Here is a 17,566-nt window from a genome sequence, read left to right as displayed (position 1 = left end):
TTTGTGAAAAATCAGATGGGCGTATCTGTGTATGTCTGTTTCTGGGTTCTTTTTTCATTCTGTTCAGTAGACCCATATTTCTCTTTATCAGCACAAAGTGCCTTGATTACTGTATCTACATAGGAAACCTTAATATTGGGTAAAGTGATTCCTCATATTCTTCCTTTTCAAGATTGTTTAGTCATTCTAGCTCTTTTGCCTTTCTACATAAACTTTAGATTAAGCTTGCCTATGTCTACAAAAGTCCATGTTGGGATTTTTATAGGAATTGTCTTAAAACTATATACAGTTTGGGGAGAACTGACATCTTTCCTATGTTGAGTCTTTCAATCTGTGAATATGGTATGTCTCTTCGTTTACTTAGATTTCTTTAATCAACATTTTAGAATTATCAGCATGAATATTTATAGACATATTTTTAAAGTTTATACCTAAGTATTTTGTTTTCCTTGAAGTAATTTATTATAAGTGATAGATTTTTTTTTTTTTTTTATGAGACAAAGTCTTGCTTCGTTGCTCAGGCCAGAGTGCAGTGGCACCATCTCTGCTCACTGCAACCTCTGCCTCCTGAGTCCAAGCGATTCTCCTGCCTCAGCCTCTCGAGTAGCTGGGATTACAAGTGTACAATACGGTATTGTTATCTATAGGTACAGCATTGCACAGGAAGTCTCTAGAACTTACTCATCTTATACAACTAAAATTTTGTGCTGGATGATTAGCAACTCACCATTTCTCCCTACCCCTCACCCCTCAGCCTTTGCTTCTATGACTTAGATTATTTTAGATAGCTCATATATAAGTGGAATCATATAATATTTGTCCTTGTGTGACCAGCTTATTTCACTTAGTATAATGTTCTCAAAGTTCATCCACTCATGTCACATATTGCAAGATTTCCTTTTTTAAAGTTGGATAATATTTCATTCTATACTACATATATATACCACAATTTTTAAAAAGTATTCATTCGTTGATGGACATTAGATTAATTTCACATCTTGGCAATGCTAGTATCCCTTTAATATCCTGATTGCAATTTCTTTTTTCTTTTGACATGGAGTTTCACTCTTGTTGCCCAGGCTGGAGTGCAATGACATGATCTTGGCTCACTGCAACCTCCGCCTTCCAGGTTCAAGCAGTTCTCCTGCCTCAGCCTCCCAAGTAGCTGGGATCACAGGCACGCACCACCATGCCCAGCTAATTTCGTGTTTTTAGTACAGATGGAGTTTCTCCATGTTGGTCAGCTTGGTCTCAAACTCCTGACCTCAGGTGATTCACCTGCCTCAGCCTCCCAAAGTGCTGGGATTACAGGTGTGAGCCACTGAGCCCAGCCTCAATTTTTTTTTTCTTGATAAATACCCAGAACTGGATTGCTGAATTATATGGTAGTTCTATTTTTAATTTTTTGAGGGAAAAAAATTACCTTTGTCTTTATTTTTTTTAGTCTTGCTGAAGGTTTACCAATTTTATTTATTGATTTTTTTTCAAATAAGTAGTTTTGGTTTTATTTTTTCTTATGTTTTCTCCTGTTTTCAATTTAGTAGATTTCTGCTCTTTATTTTTTTCCTTCTTTCTGCTTACTTTGGGTTATTTTGCTCTTCCTGTTCTAGATTCTTATAGTAGAAACTTAGATTATTAATTTGAGGCCTTTTCTCTCTCCTAATGTAAGTATTTCATAGTATGCATGTCCCTTTTGCATTGCCTTAGTTTCATTGCACAAATTTTGATATGCTGTATTTTCATTTTCATTCACATCTATGCCTCTTTCTTATTTCCTTCGAAATTTCTTTTTTATCTTATGTATTGTTTAGAAAAGTGTTAATTTCCAAATGTTTGAAGATTCTGCTGTTGTCTTTCTGTTATTGATTTCTAGTATGATTTCATTATGATCAGAAGACACATTCTATATAATTTTTAGTTGTTTTAGATTTGTTGGAGTTAGTTTTCTGACCTCGGCTATGCTTTATTTTGGTAAATATTCCATGGCACTTGAGAAGAATGTATATTCTACTGTTGTTGGAAGGACTGTTCTATAAATATCAGTTAGATCCTATTGGTTGATAGCATTGTTCAGTTCTTTTGTCTTTGTTAATTTTCTGTCTGCGAATTTTATGAATTGCTGAGAGTAGAGCGTTCAAGCCCTCAAGTGTAACTATAGATTTGTCTATTTTCTCTTTTAGCTCTGTGTAAGTGTATGTTGAAACTGTTTGGTGCATGTAGCATGGTGACATGCATGCATGGTTCTTTTATCACTATGTGATGTCTCTTTTGCTAGTCATTTTCTCTGAAGTCTATTTAATCTGATATTAATATGGCTACTCCAGTGTATATATTTTTAAGAGATAAGGTCTCACATGATTTCAAATGGTTAATTTAAATAAAGGAACTACTTTAAGTTGATCACATGATCTAATTCTATACCACCAACCCACATGATTGTATAAGAGACTGTTTATGGAAAATTATATCATCCCAGTCAGGAATGGCTAATTGACTTAATGAATGGCAGGACAGTAACATACCTTCTGTGTATCCTAAGGAAAGAATGCTGCAAAAAATTATTTAATCTTCATTTATTTATTCTTATTTAACTATAGCCACATACTAAAATAGAAGTATAAAATATAGGTGTTACAGAGATGTCAGTTGGCCTGCAAAAAGAAGAAAAAGTTTTCTGTAGTGGTACTTTTTAAAAACAATGATGAATTCTTAAAAAAAAAAAAAAAAGAGAGAGAGAGAAGCTTCAGGATAGGCTTATTAATGAAAAACAAAAGTGGAACAAGAGTATCTGAGAAAACATAGCTTTAACTTAAGTATAAAAAAATAAAGTCATATAATGGAAACTGAAGGCCGGAAAGTTGAGGTAGGTGCATGCAGGTGGGAGAAGGGTGGAGGTGGATAAGGAGAAGAAAATACCTAAAGATTAACCGTAGTTCTTAAGAAACAATTAGTATAAACTCTAGAAATACTTCCTAATTTTCTATCCTATTCATAGGTATCATAGGTATTAAATTCATGACTGGGTGTGGTGGCTTATGCCTATAATCCCAACACTGTGGGAGGCTGAGGCAGGAGGATCACCTGAGGTCAGGCATTCAAGACCAGCCTGGCCAACATGGCAAAAGCCCTCCTCTACTAAACATAAAAAAATTAACGGGGCATGGTGGCGCGTGTCTGTAGTCCTACCTACTCAGGGGGCTGAGGCAGGAGAATTGCTTGAACCCCAGAGGTGGAGGTTGCAGTGAGCTGAGATTGTGCCATTGCACTCCAGCCTGGGCAACAGAGCAAGACTCCACCACAACAAAAATAAAAAAAGATTCATTTATTTGTAGTATAATAATACTTTACCTTCATAGATTTCAAAATGCTTTTATTTATTAATACTGATAATATTTTTATAGCAGTTTATAAAGCATTTTACATGCATTTTTAAATTTCACCTTAAGACTACCAAAAGTCAAATATTATTCTCTCCTTTTTTTTTTTTTTTTTTTTTTTTTTTTTGTGACAGAGTCTTTTTTTTTTGCCCAGGCTAAAGTGTAGTGGTGTGTTCTCGGGTCACTGCAACCTCCACATCCCCAGTTCAAATGATTCAGCCTCCCGAGTAGCTGGGATTACAGGTGTGTGCCACCACGCCTGGCTAATTTTTGTATTTTTAGTAGAAATGGGGTTTCACCATGTTGGCCAGGCTGGTCTTGAACTGCTGGCCTCAACCCATCCACCCGCCTCAGCCTCCCAAAGTGCTGGGATTACTGGTGTGGGCCACCATGCCAGGCCATTATTCTCATTTTAGAGTAAACACTGGGCCCACAGTGACAGTGCTGGCAAATGGTGTGGCTAGGGGCAGAAGCTAGCTCCTCACTTCCTGATTCAGCATGGTGTTAGCATTTTCTGGGGCTGTCTGCCTGCCTCTTAACGTTCATTCCCTCTCTATATCAATTCAGCAATCAAAGGTTAAGCATTATAGACCTTATTCCAGAGGAAATGGAATTGAATTCCAAATTACATTTATGTTCTCTAGTGATTAATCTCTCTTTAAAAATACTAATCATATGTAGTCTATGTTGTCTAGAATTTCTGCCCTCTAATATAAAATGAGACTGCAGACCTGTGTGTACCGTAATCTAGAGTTTCGTGTTACTTGTTTTTCTTTTGATTGTCTTTGATAGGTGACAGTTAGGCATAGATGAGATAAATTCCATGTTCTTGTTCTTGGTACCAAAGGAAACAGATGTCTCTCACACTTGCACAAAGTTTATGGCGGTTTCAGACTTAGGAACCTCATGAAGATAAATGGGCACTGTCAAACCAAAGGATCATTGTTCACTGATTCTGGCTCTTTCTCCTTCTTCTTTTTTTTTTTTTGGTCGTCCTCTTTCTTCTTTTTTTCTTTTTTCTTTCTTTTTCCTTTCCTCTTTCCTTCTTTTTTTGAATTATTTTTTCCTTGGTTTCTTTTTCTTCTCTCTCTCTCTCTCTTTTTTTTTTTTTTTTATCAATGACACATTTAAAGTTTAATTAGCTATCTTCTGTTGTAACCTAAAGGAGGTGCCATGCAGTATACTTCCTCTTTGTGATAGTTTCCTCTTTGCCCAACTATCAACTGCAGCCAGATACACACATACACTTACACCATATCTTAACCATCTGGAGAGTGCCTGAGGCCTGAGTTATGATAATGTAGTTTGGGTCAGGAATCTGAACACTGTCTAAAAATATACAAAGCTGCTTTGGCATATTTTAAAACTCACTTAGAAATAGGACTTTTGTTTCTACCACCAATAGATATGTTTATATTGGCATGTATAAAAACACATACAAACATTCTTAGAGACAAAAGACTTAAAGACATATCAGGCCTCACTGTTCTAATATAACTTAAGCAAATAACTTTGAAACAATTTTATTTATAGACTCGAATGTAATCTTAACTTTTATTTTCTTATCTGTCACTTTGACTTTTTGTAGTGAGGGTTCTGTTTTATTTTGTTTCTCATCCTTAGATCTCTAGATATAAATAAATGGTGAAAAAAGAAGACAGGAAATGAGAGTTCAGATTTTAGGACTTTTGTCATTATTTTCTAGAAAGCGTGCAACATTGAACCCCTGATGTATGTTTTCTCCAAAATATGGAAGATATCCACATATTTTTCTGTGTTGTTGATACAGAGTTCTGACTGAATGGCAAAGATTGATGGTGTTGGTCATTCTCCTGTCATTGTTTATGAAGCTTAAAAGACAAATACCAATGCTTCACCTTATGTTTTTGGTTATACCAGAGTTTCATTTCTAAGTCATGGCAGAAGTGGCCATATACAAATCTTTATGCAAATCTTAAGTTTTTACCACTATTATATCAGAAATTACCATGCATCTAAATATGAAATAATCAGAATTAAGGGAGTATTTGTGTTCCATGTCCCTTGTTTTTATTTAGCTTTGCAGTAGTTAATTGAGTGTTACTTTCCATTTTAAGAAGAGGCAGAGAGAATGACCTTCCTAGAAAAAGCCAAAGTCATAAAATATAGCAAGCTTTGTATTTTGATATAAAAATCTTGCTCTTCCAACCCCTTATAAGTATGGGGCATATGGAAGATAACTCATGATATAGAATATAGTCCTTTTTCCATTATGGTTTTGGCAGATGTTTAATATTAATTTTACTAAATTATTTTCTCCATTTTTATCTTTCCTAATTAGACCCTGAAATGGATATAATATTTTTGACATTTTGTGGGGTTTTAGAAGTTTGAGAATCAGTTTGAATTGCTTTGTAACTTATGTCCTTCAAGACACAAATCCTGGCATGTTTGCGTGTTAATTCTTGAGAAAATAATCCAAACTCTAGCAACCAAGTCACCATTCCTAGTGAAGGGGCTATCATGCCTTTTCTTTCAGAAAACATCATGTAGAGTTTGAAGCAAGTTTCAAGGTCCAAACATCTGTATTCTCTTATCCAGTCTGTCAGTTGTGTTTATTAGCCATGAACTGTGTCTTTAGTCTTTTGCATTAACTGCCTCCCTTTTTCAAATATCTTTTGGCTTCTCTGGTACTTCTTTACTTTCTTTCCCTAAGAGACTGGGTTAAATACCCTTTTTGTGTGCTATGTTATTCTGTTTTTGCCTGTATTTCAGGCTTGCTTTCTCACTAGATGTAATCTCTTTGAGGACAGAGATCTTAACATGTTCAAGATAATATCTTTGCTACCTGTCATGAAGTCTGGCACATAATAGATTTGCAGAATGAATGAATAGAATCACAGGCAAAAATAGTTACTTACTTTCGTATTTCTTTCAAATTTAAAGACCATTATAAATCCCTCATGCCAGAGTGTCCACTTGTTATCTTGATTAACACTGCACATACAAGTGGAAAGTTTCAATGATTTGGTTAGATTTGAAATTTGGGACTGGCAAAATGAATTCTTTAGTAAGAGATCCCAGTTCTATTTAAAGAAAAAACTGTAAGTCACATCCCAAAGGAAATAATTAGCATAAAATGTTGCCATTAATGTGAATTTCTGAAATAACTGGGGTTTTTGTTTTTTTAATAGTAAAATATTGAGTTTGCTGTACTCTAGTTGTAGAGTGAGATTATGTTCTCCATCCCCATGTAAGTGGCGGTAGAGGATTAAATCAATTAAATGTATGCTGCTTTAGTACATTTGTTCTGTAGACAAGCTCCCTGAAAGTACCGTTTGTGTTAGTCATATTTCTGTTTACTACCTAACACAAACTCTGGTCATTTTAAGAATTCAATAAGTATTTGTTAGGCCAGGCGAGGTGGCTTGTGTCTGTAATCCAACACTTTGGGAGGCCAAGAATAACTAGATGTCAGGAGTTCGAGACCAGCCTGGCCAGCATGGTGAAATCCCATCTCTATTAAAAATACAAAAATTTGCTGGGCCTGGTGGCGGGTGCCTATAATCCCAGCTACTCAGGATGCTGAGGCAGGAGAATCACTTGCACCTGAGAGGCACAGGTGGCAGTGAGCCAAGATTGCACTCCAGCCTGGGTGACAGAGTGAGATTCCATCTCAAAAAAAAAAAAAAAAAAGGGACGGGCAGGCACTGTGGCTCACACTTGCAATCCCAACGCTTTGGGAGGCTACGGCAGGCAGATCATCTGAGGTCAGGAGTTCAAGACCAGCCTGGTCAACATTATGAAATCCCATCTCTACTAAAAATACAAAAAAAAAAAAAAATTGCCCGGGCATAGTTGCAAGTGTCTGTAATCTCAGCTACTCAGGAGGCTGGGGCAGGAGAATTGCTTGAACCCAGGAGGCGGAGGTTGCCGTGAGCCCAGATCTCGCCATTGTACTCCAGCCTGGGGGACAACAACCAGACTTTGTCTCAAAAAAAAAAAGTATCTGTTGAATAAACTCGTGAAAGAGGAAACACAGTGGAGATCTTAGTTCTGCATATGAATGCTATGTGGTACAATGCATTTATAACTGATTAAATCAGTGGAAGTTACTGTCTAAACATAATATGCTTTCTGAAAATAAGAAAAAGAATCCTGTTGGCATTTGGAAGATTATAAATTTGTAGTCAGTTTTATATAATATTGTCACTCTTGTAATCAAAATGGGTCTAAAATTAATTGATATAAAGCAAGTGGACCTTTCAAATTTTATTTAGCAATAGGAAATAAGAAAGATTGTGTTTGTCGTCTGTAAGTACATCTTTTTCAGGAAGACATAAAATGGAAACTCTACATGCCAGTAATCCTAAGGCTTATTTATGAACATTATATTTTAGGATTTTTATAGAAATCCCTCTTCTGCCAGAAAGGAAACGTGAGTTTGAGAACCAGTCTCCAAGGACTTGATATTGAATGAACTTAACTCTGTCTAACACAGATTGATTTTAGTATTTCTGGCAAAAGATCAAAATAGCTTACACATAGCATTTATGAGAATGTTTAAACGTTTTCTTTCAGGATTATTATTTCTTAACTTATGTGTTTTTGTTTCAAAGTGAAGATATATTGTATTTCAAGTGTTTCAAACTTGTTTCAACTTTAGCTTTCATGCTATGATTATGATTCTTAACTTTCAAGAAATTGAACTTTCACTAGTTCTAGTTCTTCACATATTCAGAACTTCAGCTTCTTCATCTATAAAAGTAGGATAATAATGCCTATATCTTGGGATTCTTTTGGGAGTTACTTGATATAATATACATAAAGCCTCCAGCACAAAGTAAGCATATTGTAGATGGTGGTGATAGGGTGGAGTCAGTAGTGGCTTTTATTATTAAAACCAGATGCAGGGATTAACTTTGTTATTTTGCTTGCTTGCTTATTTTTTATCACTGTGATCCCAAATTAGCCCAAATGTATCTTTTAAATAAGAATATTAAGAGATATTTTACAGTAATCATGTAGTTATTTAGACTGATATATGCAGATATATGTCAGCAAGTTGCAGATTGGTATTAAAGTGTGACTCCGTTTGGGTTATAAAAGGGGAATGATCATTGTACATATTTATAGAAAAATTTCTGAAGAATACACAACAGTTTCTTAGGAGTGATTACCTTTAAGAAGTCAGAATGGGAGGCTAAGTGGAGAAGAAAACTTTCTGTCTCCACCCCTTTGTATCGCTGGAATGTTGTTGAACATAAACATTTATAAAAAAACAAAAACAAAATCAGAGCACTGAATGTTTTACCAGCAACTGATATGGTGACAACTGTAAGTAGAACTAATAAAACTGCCTGATATGCTGGTAAAATTCAAGAGAAAGTTATTTTTTATCATTACCAATAAGAATTATATCCATGATTATAAAAATTAAGTAATGTTGAGGGGTTGCTATTAAAATTATAATTAATCTTAAGTGCCTGCCACAATGCTGGATACTTTACAAATGTATCTTTTTCTTTTTTTTTTTTTTTTTAAAAGACGGGGTTTCACTGTGTTGGTCATGCTGGTCTTAAACTCCTGACCTCAGGTGATCCGCCCGCCTTGGCCTCCAAAGTGTTTGGATTACAGGCGTGAGCCATTATGCCCAGCCACAAATGTATTTTTTATAGTTTTTAATTCAGAGTCATTTCTTTTCAGTAAAAAATGTAAACAAGTTATATGGAACCACTAAAGATCCAGAAAAGCAAAAGCCATTCTGAGCAAAAGCTGGAGAAATTACATTATGTGACTTCAAGTTATATTACAGAGCTATAGTAAAAAGAACAGCATGGTATCATCATAAAAACAGACACATAGACCAATAGGACCCAGAAATAAATCCACATATCCATAGTCAACTTACTGTCAACAAAGGAGCCAAGAACATACTCTGGGGAAAGTACAATCTCTTCAATAAATGGGAAAACTGGATATCCATATGCGGAAGAATGAAACTAGACCAACATCTCTCAAAAATAAAATTAAAAAATAAAATCAAGATGGATTAAAGACTGAAATCTAAGACTTGAAACTATGAAACTACTAAAAGAAAATATTACGGGAACTCTGAGTCTAGGACATTGGTCTGGCCGAAGTTTCCTTGAGTAATACCTCAAAAGCACAGGCAACCAAAGCAAAAATGGATAAATGGGATCACATCAAGCTGAACAGTTTCTGCACAGCAAAAGAAACAATCAACAAAGTAAAGAGACAGGCCAAGTGCAGTGGCTCACGCCTGTAATCCCAGCACTTTGGGAGGCCAAGGACGGTGGATCACTTGAGGTCAGGAGTTCAAGACCAGCCTGGTAAACATGGTGAAACCCCTGTCTCTACTAAAAATATAAAAATTAGCCAATGTGGTGGTGGGTTCCTATAGTCCCAGCTACTCAGGAGGCTGAGGCAGGATGATCACTTGAACCCGAGAGGTAGAGGATACACTGAGCCAAGATCATGCCACTGCACTTCTGCTGGGGCGAGAGAGCAAGACTCCATCCCAAACAACAACAACAACAAAGAGATAACCCACAGAATGGGAGAAAATAAGAAAATATTGACAAACTACCTACCTGACAAGGGTTAATACACAGAATATATAAGGAGCTCAAAATAAGAGGAAAAAAATCTGATTTTAAAATGGACAAAAGATCTGAATAGACATTCCTCAAAAGAAGACATAAAAATGGCCAGCAGGTATATGAAAAAAAATGCCCAGCACATGATTAATCATCAGAGAAATAAAAGACCAAAACTATAATGAGATATCATCTCACCCCAGTTAAAATGACCCAAAAGACAGACAATAATGAATGTTAGCAAGAATGTAGAGAAAGGAGAACCCTCGTACACTGTTGATAGAAATGTAAATTAGTACAGCCACTATGGAAAATAGTATGGAGGTTCCTCAAACAACTAAAAATAGAACTACCGTACAATCCAGCAATCCCACTCCTAGTTATAGTCCAAAAGAAAGGAAATCAGTAATCAGAGAGATATTTGCACTCCCATGTCTATTGCAGCACTATTCACAATAGCAAGGATTTGAAAATAATGCAAGTACCTATGAGCAAATGAATGGATAAAGAAAATGTGGCACATAAACACAGTGAATTATAATGGAGCTATAAAAAAGAATGAAATTCTATCATTTCCAACAACATGGATGGGACTGAAGGACATTATGCTAAGTGAAATAACCCAGGCACAGAAAGACAAATTTTGCATATTCTCACTCACTAAAAATTAAAACAATTGAACTCATGTAGATAGAGACTAGAATGATGGTTACCACAGGCTAGGTAGGATAGCAGGGAAGGTGGATGGAGGAGGAAGAAGGCATGGTTGGTTAATAAGTACAAAAATATAGTCACATGGAATGAATAAGATGTAGTATTTGATAGCACAGCAGAGTAATTACACTCAACAATAACTTATTGAATATTTAAAATAATTAAAAGAGTAGAACTGGACTGTTCCTAACACAAATGATAGATGCTCTCTCTCCCTCTTTCTACCCCCCCATATATGTTATATATATATATGTATATATTATGTATTTCTACAGTTTAAAAAGTCAAAATTTTCAAGGCTTATAATGAAAAACAGCTGTCTCCTGCCTCATATCTATACTCCCACACCCAATTCCTTCTTCTCAGAGACAATCACTTTAAAGTTACATAGATGGTTTCTTCTAATATTTTTTCTCCGTATTTCTAAATGCCATATTTATGCTGCTACCTGAATATTTCCATTTTTGATGAAAGATGAGAAATTAATGAGATTTTATGACATACACTGTTCTGCAACCTGCTTTTTCCACTTAATATATTTACATAACGTCAGTACATAAAAACTTATCCTATTCTATTTGACGACTAAACTGTTGTTCTCTGCACCTCTGCTGAAGTTGTGATCCTGATTATTTCCCCACAACATCATTATTTCTGCAACAAAGATGTAAATTTACATCTTTGTTATTTACATCTTTGTATAACAAAATTAATAAGTGTTTGAGTTTCTGCATTTTGTTATTATACTTAAAATCTGAAATTCTAAAAATATTCCACCATATTTTTAGTAGCTTAATGGTTGTATTTTTTTCTATGTAAAAATTGAAATTATTTTGCTGTGGAGAATGACTACTTTTTTTTAATTTAAGTGACTACTCACCTGTCCTTATGTTGTTTTATTGAATAAACAATTTATCTTTACCCTGATTTGAAAGGCAACGTATATATTAAACATCTATGTGTATTTGGTTCTGTTTTTGAGACGCTGTTCTGTTTTACTTTGTTTTACTACCCAATAGGACAAGCCCTTCTTGGTGACTCTTTTTTTCTTTTTACCTGAATTTCCCTGGCTGTTTATGGGATGTTTATTCTTCCAGATCGGGAGTTAGCAAACTATCATCTGCAGACCAAATTTGTTGTACTGTCTGTTTTAGTATAACCTGGATGCATAAAATGGTTTTTAAGGCCGGGCGCAGTGACTCATGCCTGTAATCCCAGCACTTTTGGAGGCTAAGGCAGGTGGATCACCTGAGGTCAGGAGTTAGAGACCAGCCTGGCCAACCTGGTGAAACCCCGCCTCTACTAAAAATACAAAATTACCCAGTCATGGTGTCACGCCCTCATAATCCCAGCTACTCAGTAGGCTGAGGCAGGAGATTCACTTGAATCTGGGAGGCAGAGGTTGCAGTGAGCCAAGATCGCACCACTGTACTCCAGTGTGGGTGACAGAGCAAGATTCTGTCTCAAAAAAAAAAAATAAAATAAAAAGTTTTTAAATTAAAAAAAAATTTTTAATGTTTGTGGGAAAAATCAGGAGAATGATCATTCTTGACATGGGAAAATTATATGGAATTCAAATTTCAATGTTCATAAGCAATGTTTTATTGGAACACATGCCCATTTATTATTATTACCTATGGCTGCTCTCACACTACAACACAGATTTGAATAGTCATATCAGAGACCATGTGGCCCACAAAGCCTAAAAGATTACAAAAGCTTTATAGAAAAGTTTGCTGACCTCTGTTTTGTATCAAATTTTAAGCAGTTTTAAAGGAAATCTGTTGGAATTTCATATAATATATAGATTAATTTAAGGAAATATAATCTATTCAATATTGAGTAATCATCAAAGAACAAAAGCAGTGTCTTTAATTTTTTTTTTTTTTTTTTTAAAGAGACAGAGTCTCAGTCTGCCTACCAGGCTAGAGTGTAGTGGTGTCATCTCAGCTCACTGCGATTTCTGCCTCCTGGGTTCAAGCAATTGTCCTGCCTCAGCCTCTGGAGTAGCTGGGATTATAGGCATGTGCCACCACAGATAATTTTTGTATTTTTAGTAGAGATGGGGTTTCATTATGTTGGCTGGGCTGGTCTTGAACTCCTGGCCTCAAGTGAGCCTCCTGCCTTGGCCTCTCAAAATGCTGGGATTACAGGAACGAGCCACTGCGCCTGATCCAAATTTTCTATTATATCTTGGTGATATTTTATAATTTTCTTCCATTCTAGTTCTTACATATTGCTTTTAAATTTATTCCTGGATTTTTTCGGTTGGTTGTTGTTAATGCAATTGTTTATGGGGTTTTTCCACCACCATATATGTATGTGTGTGGGTATGTGTATGTGTGTGTTTTTTTCTTTTTTAAAACTCACAAAAATAGCGATGACATATTATAAGGTCCTTCTGTAGCAACACCACCATCTCAGATAATGAAACAACAAAGAAAATGGAAATTATGTACTTGGAAAAATATAGGTGATGGTGGAAAAATTATTTTTCTGAAATTTTAGGTTCTCTTTTTGAGCTGTCTTGTAATCTAACTTGATTGACAAAGCATACATTTTAATTATGGGTTAAAGGCAAAATGACTAGTTTTCTTGTTTGAGCTTTTTTATGAAAAATATATTTGCAGCCAAGTGCAATGACTGTAATCCCAGCATTTTGGGAAAACAAGGCAGGAGAATTGCTTAAGCCCAGGAGTTCAAGACCAGCCTGGGCAATGTGGCAAAACTCCATCTCTACAAAAAAAATATGAAAATTACCCAGATGTGGTGGCGTGCACCTGTAGTCCCACCTACTCAGAGGGCTGAGGTGAGAGGACAGGACAGCTTGAGCCCGGCAGGTCGAGCTTGCAGTGAGCCATGATTGTGCTACTGCACTCCAGCCTGGGCGACAGAGTGAGACCCTGTCTCAAAAAAAGTGTGTGTGTGTGTGTGTGTGTGTGTGTGTGCACGCGCACGCGCACGCGTGCGGGTGCGTGCACGTGTATTTGCATGTATACATGTTAAACATTGCAATGTACAACATAAAAGTAGAAGTGGCCAATCAAATATGAAATTTACAAACCACACCAACCTTTTCCCTAATGTATAGCCACTGTAAGCAGTTTGGGCATATTCTTCTAGATTTTTCCTTGATCTTTTTAAATGTCGTTTATATTATTAACATTATTTTAAAATGCAATCACATTATGCATATGTGTACGCACATTGCATATTACTGAACAGTACTCTAGTAGGACTTCTTTCCTATAGATCTGCTTCTGTTAATATTAGCTACACATTAGTAAAGTGTGTAATTGTACCAATTCCTTTTTGATGGACATTTGGGTTCTTTCCAAATGTTTTCTATTACAAACCATGCTGTAATTATCATTATAAATAGCCTTGTGATTCATTTTCAACTATTCTACTCTGACTCTAAAATAGTCAGCTTAGGGACCCTATTTTTTCACAAACTTCTAGCAGTGTAAAGTCTCTTTTAGTTTAAACACCATTGTTTAAGCAGTTGTATAAAGCAGTGTGCTAACCAGAAGTCCTTTTTGTTTTCTTGTTTCTTAAATAATAAAATAGCCCTGGTCTCAATGAGCTTATATTCTAATGTGATTGGCCAGTATGTATCCAGTCAATCATAACTATTACTAATTACTTTGTTTGTAAAATGTTAGTGACTATAAACTGATACACTTATTTGCCTTGGACTTTCAGCAGATTACCAAGAGATGGGTTGACAATCAAGTATATTAGGGTATTGTTCAGTGTCTTAATTATTATATACCTTTTCCTTAAAAAAAGGGCCGGGTACGATGGCTCACGCCTGTAATCCCAGCGTTTTGGGAGGCCAAGGTGGGTGGATCAGGAGGTCAGGAGATGGAGACCATCCTGGCCAACATGGTGAAACTCCGTCTCTACTAAACATACAAAAAAAATTAGCTGAGCATGGTGGCACACACCTGTAGTCCCAGCTGTGCAGGAGGCTGTGGCAGGAGAATTGCTTGAACCCAGGAGGCGGAGATTGCAGTGAGCCGAGATCATGCCACTGCACTATAGCCTGAGTAACAGTGTGAGACTCTATCTCAAAAAAAAAAAAAAAAAAAAAAAAGAAAGACATGAGGTTGGTGGCTCACAACTGTTATCCCAGCACTTTGGGAGGCCAAGGTGGGTGGTTCACCTGAGATCAGGAGTTTGAGACCAGCCTGGCCAACATGGTGAAGACACGTCTTTACTAAAAAATACAAAAATTAGCCAGGGCCAGGCATAGTGGCTCACGCCTGTAATCCTAGCACTTTAGGAGGCCAAGGCAGGTGGATTGCCTGAGCTCAGGAGTTTGAGACCAGCCTGGCCAACATGGTGAAACCCCATCTCTATTAAAATACAAAAAATTAGCTGGGCATGGTGGTGTGCACCTGTAATCCCAGCTACTCGGAAGGCTGAGATGGGAGAATTGCTGGAACCCAGGAGGCCAAGGTTGTGGTGAGCCGAGATTGCACCATTGCACTCCAGCCTGGGCTACAGAGAGACTCTCTCTCCAAAAAAAAAAAAAAAAAAAAAAAATTAGCCAGGCCTGGTGGCAGATGCCTATAATCCCAGCTACTTGGGAGGCTGAGGCAGGAGAATCACTTGCACCAGAAGGTGGAGGTTGAGGTGAGCCAAAATCACGCCACTGAACTCCAACCTGGGCAACAAGAACAAAACTCTGTCCAAAAAAAAGAGAGAGAGAGAGAAAAATGAATTAATGAATGAATGAATGAGGTCTCATTGTGTTGGCTCAGGCTTGTCTCTAACACCTGGGGCTCAAGTGATTCTCCCAACTCCGCCTCCCAAAGTGCTAGGGTTACAGGCAAGAGCCATCATATCCGGCCACTTGTAGAAACTTATAAGGAAATAATTATGAGAACATCACCACTATCTATTTCCAGAACTTTTTCATCATCCCAAGCAGAATTTATCTACCTATTAATCACTAACTCCCCATTTTCTCCCCTCTGCCTAGCCCCTGATAACCTCTTATCTACTTTCTCTTCTTTTTTTTTTTTCTTTTGAGATGGAGTTTCGTTCTTGTTGCCCATCCTAGAGTGCAATGGCACGATCTTGGCTAACCGCAACCTCCACCTCCCGTGTTCAAGCGATTCTCCTGCCTCAGCCTCCCGAGTAGCTGGAATTACAGGCATACACCACCAGCTACTCGGGAGGGTGAGGCAGAAGAATTGTTTGAACCTGGGAGGCAGAGGTTGCAGTGAGCTGAGATCGCACCAATGCACTCCAGTCAGGGCCACAGAGCGAGACAATGTCTTAAAAAGAAAAACTCCGGCCGGGCGCGGTGGCTCAAGCCTGTAATCCCAGCACTTTGGGAGGCCGAGGCGGGTGGATCACGAGGTCAAGAGATCGAGACCATCCTGGTCAACATGGTGAAACCCCGTCTCTACTAAAAATACAAAAAATTAGCTGGGCATGGTGGTGCGTAATTAGCTGGGCATAGTGGTGCGTGCCTGTAATCCCAGCTACTCAGGAGGCTGAGGCAGGAGAATTGCCTGAACCCAGGAGGCGGAGGTTGCGGTGAGCCGAGATCGCGCCATTGCACTCCAGCCTGGGTAACAAGAGCGAAACTCCGTCTCAAAAAAAAAAAAAAAAAAAAGAAAAAACGCCTTCATTTGCCCATGCAATAGTCATGCACATCTTCAGCTTCCCTAGATATTGCTAAATTATGCTGATAAAATGGTTATTGTAATTTTTTTCACCTTATTCTGAGCAAAAACCTGGTCTTGATAATAACTGATAAGCATTGCTATGGTGGAAAAGACACAGGATGGGATTTCAGCTCCAGAACTAATTAGTTGGATAACTTACGTCAGGTTATTCCAGCTATATGTCTCAATTTCTCCACCTCCAAATTAAGGTCAGATTGAAGATGATCTCTGAAGTCTTTTCTAACCTTGGATGTTCTGTGGTTTTAGTGCTAATGACTTACTGTATTTCAAGAGAAACAAGAGTCATATGTTTTAAAATGAAATTAGATCTAATAAATAACTAATGTCACTAGTTCCCAAAATCCTCAAATAATTCAAAAATTAAGTTCAGGATACCCTCAAGTCTCCATTTACTATGCCATTTTTATATACTCATCTTAATTCATGATATTGTTTTAGAGTTATTACTCAACTAAATATTTATTGATTTGCACAATTAGTTGTATTTCAATAGTATTTTTTAAAAGCTATTTTAAAATGCAAAATAAGATATTAAATTTGCTTTAGGGGCAATAAACTGTTTGTGGATGAACCTAAAAACCTAAATTCCATATGAAACATTGATTTTGAATAAAAATATATTCAGAGTTACAGATACTTAGCTTAGAAGTGAACTTTTGGAACCCAGCTCTTTTGCAAGTTGGAGGCTTCCTGTAACGTTAATTTCAGGAAATCCTAGGCAAATATGTAGTTACTGCTCTAGAAAATACATAGTTAGTGTGTACAGTGATGGAAATTAAAATGTCACTGTTTGTTAAAAGATTTGCATTTTGTGGGCTTGGAAAGGCCTAGAACTTCCTTTTTAGGCTTTTGTTGTCTTCACTAGTGGGCTCTTACATTTTATTACTCCCAGAGAAAGGCAGGCAGGATTAGAGGCATGGCAAGGAGAACAATTTGAGAAATACTATAATGTGCAAAAGAGCAAAGACACTTCAACGGCAATGAGGATAAATAGCTTTTGACTCAGTCGCCAAACAAGATAAATCCATAATTACTTATTCCAGTTTGATTTCTACATAAGAAGTTGTTCTGTTTATTCCTTAAGGTTGATTTGATTTGATTTTCCTTAAATTTTAGCCTTAGATTACTGGACAGTTTAGTCATTTCTGTAATGTAAAAGTTTACTATTCCA

At 36.8% G+C, this 17,566-nt stretch overlaps 1 protein-coding gene across 9 annotated transcripts in view; it reads left to right on the top strand.

The window, feature by feature from the left end:
• Positions 1-17,566, top strand: part of TAOK3 (TAO kinase 3) — a 204,627-nt gene that overhangs the window by 34,298 nt on the left and 152,763 nt on the right. The gene's annotated exons all lie outside the window — the stretch shown is intronic.

The sequence above is a fragment of the Sapajus apella genome, unplaced genomic scaffold (assembly GCF_009761245.1).
Source record: "Sapajus apella isolate SASKATOON/1434 unplaced genomic scaffold, GSC_monkey_1.0 scaffold2, whole genome shotgun sequence".
Classification (NCBI taxonomy): domain Eukaryota; kingdom Metazoa; phylum Chordata; class Mammalia; order Primates; family Cebidae; genus Sapajus; species Sapajus apella.
The sequence above is the reverse complement of the archived record's forward strand: the minus strand, read 5'-3'. Positions and strand labels throughout refer to the sequence as shown.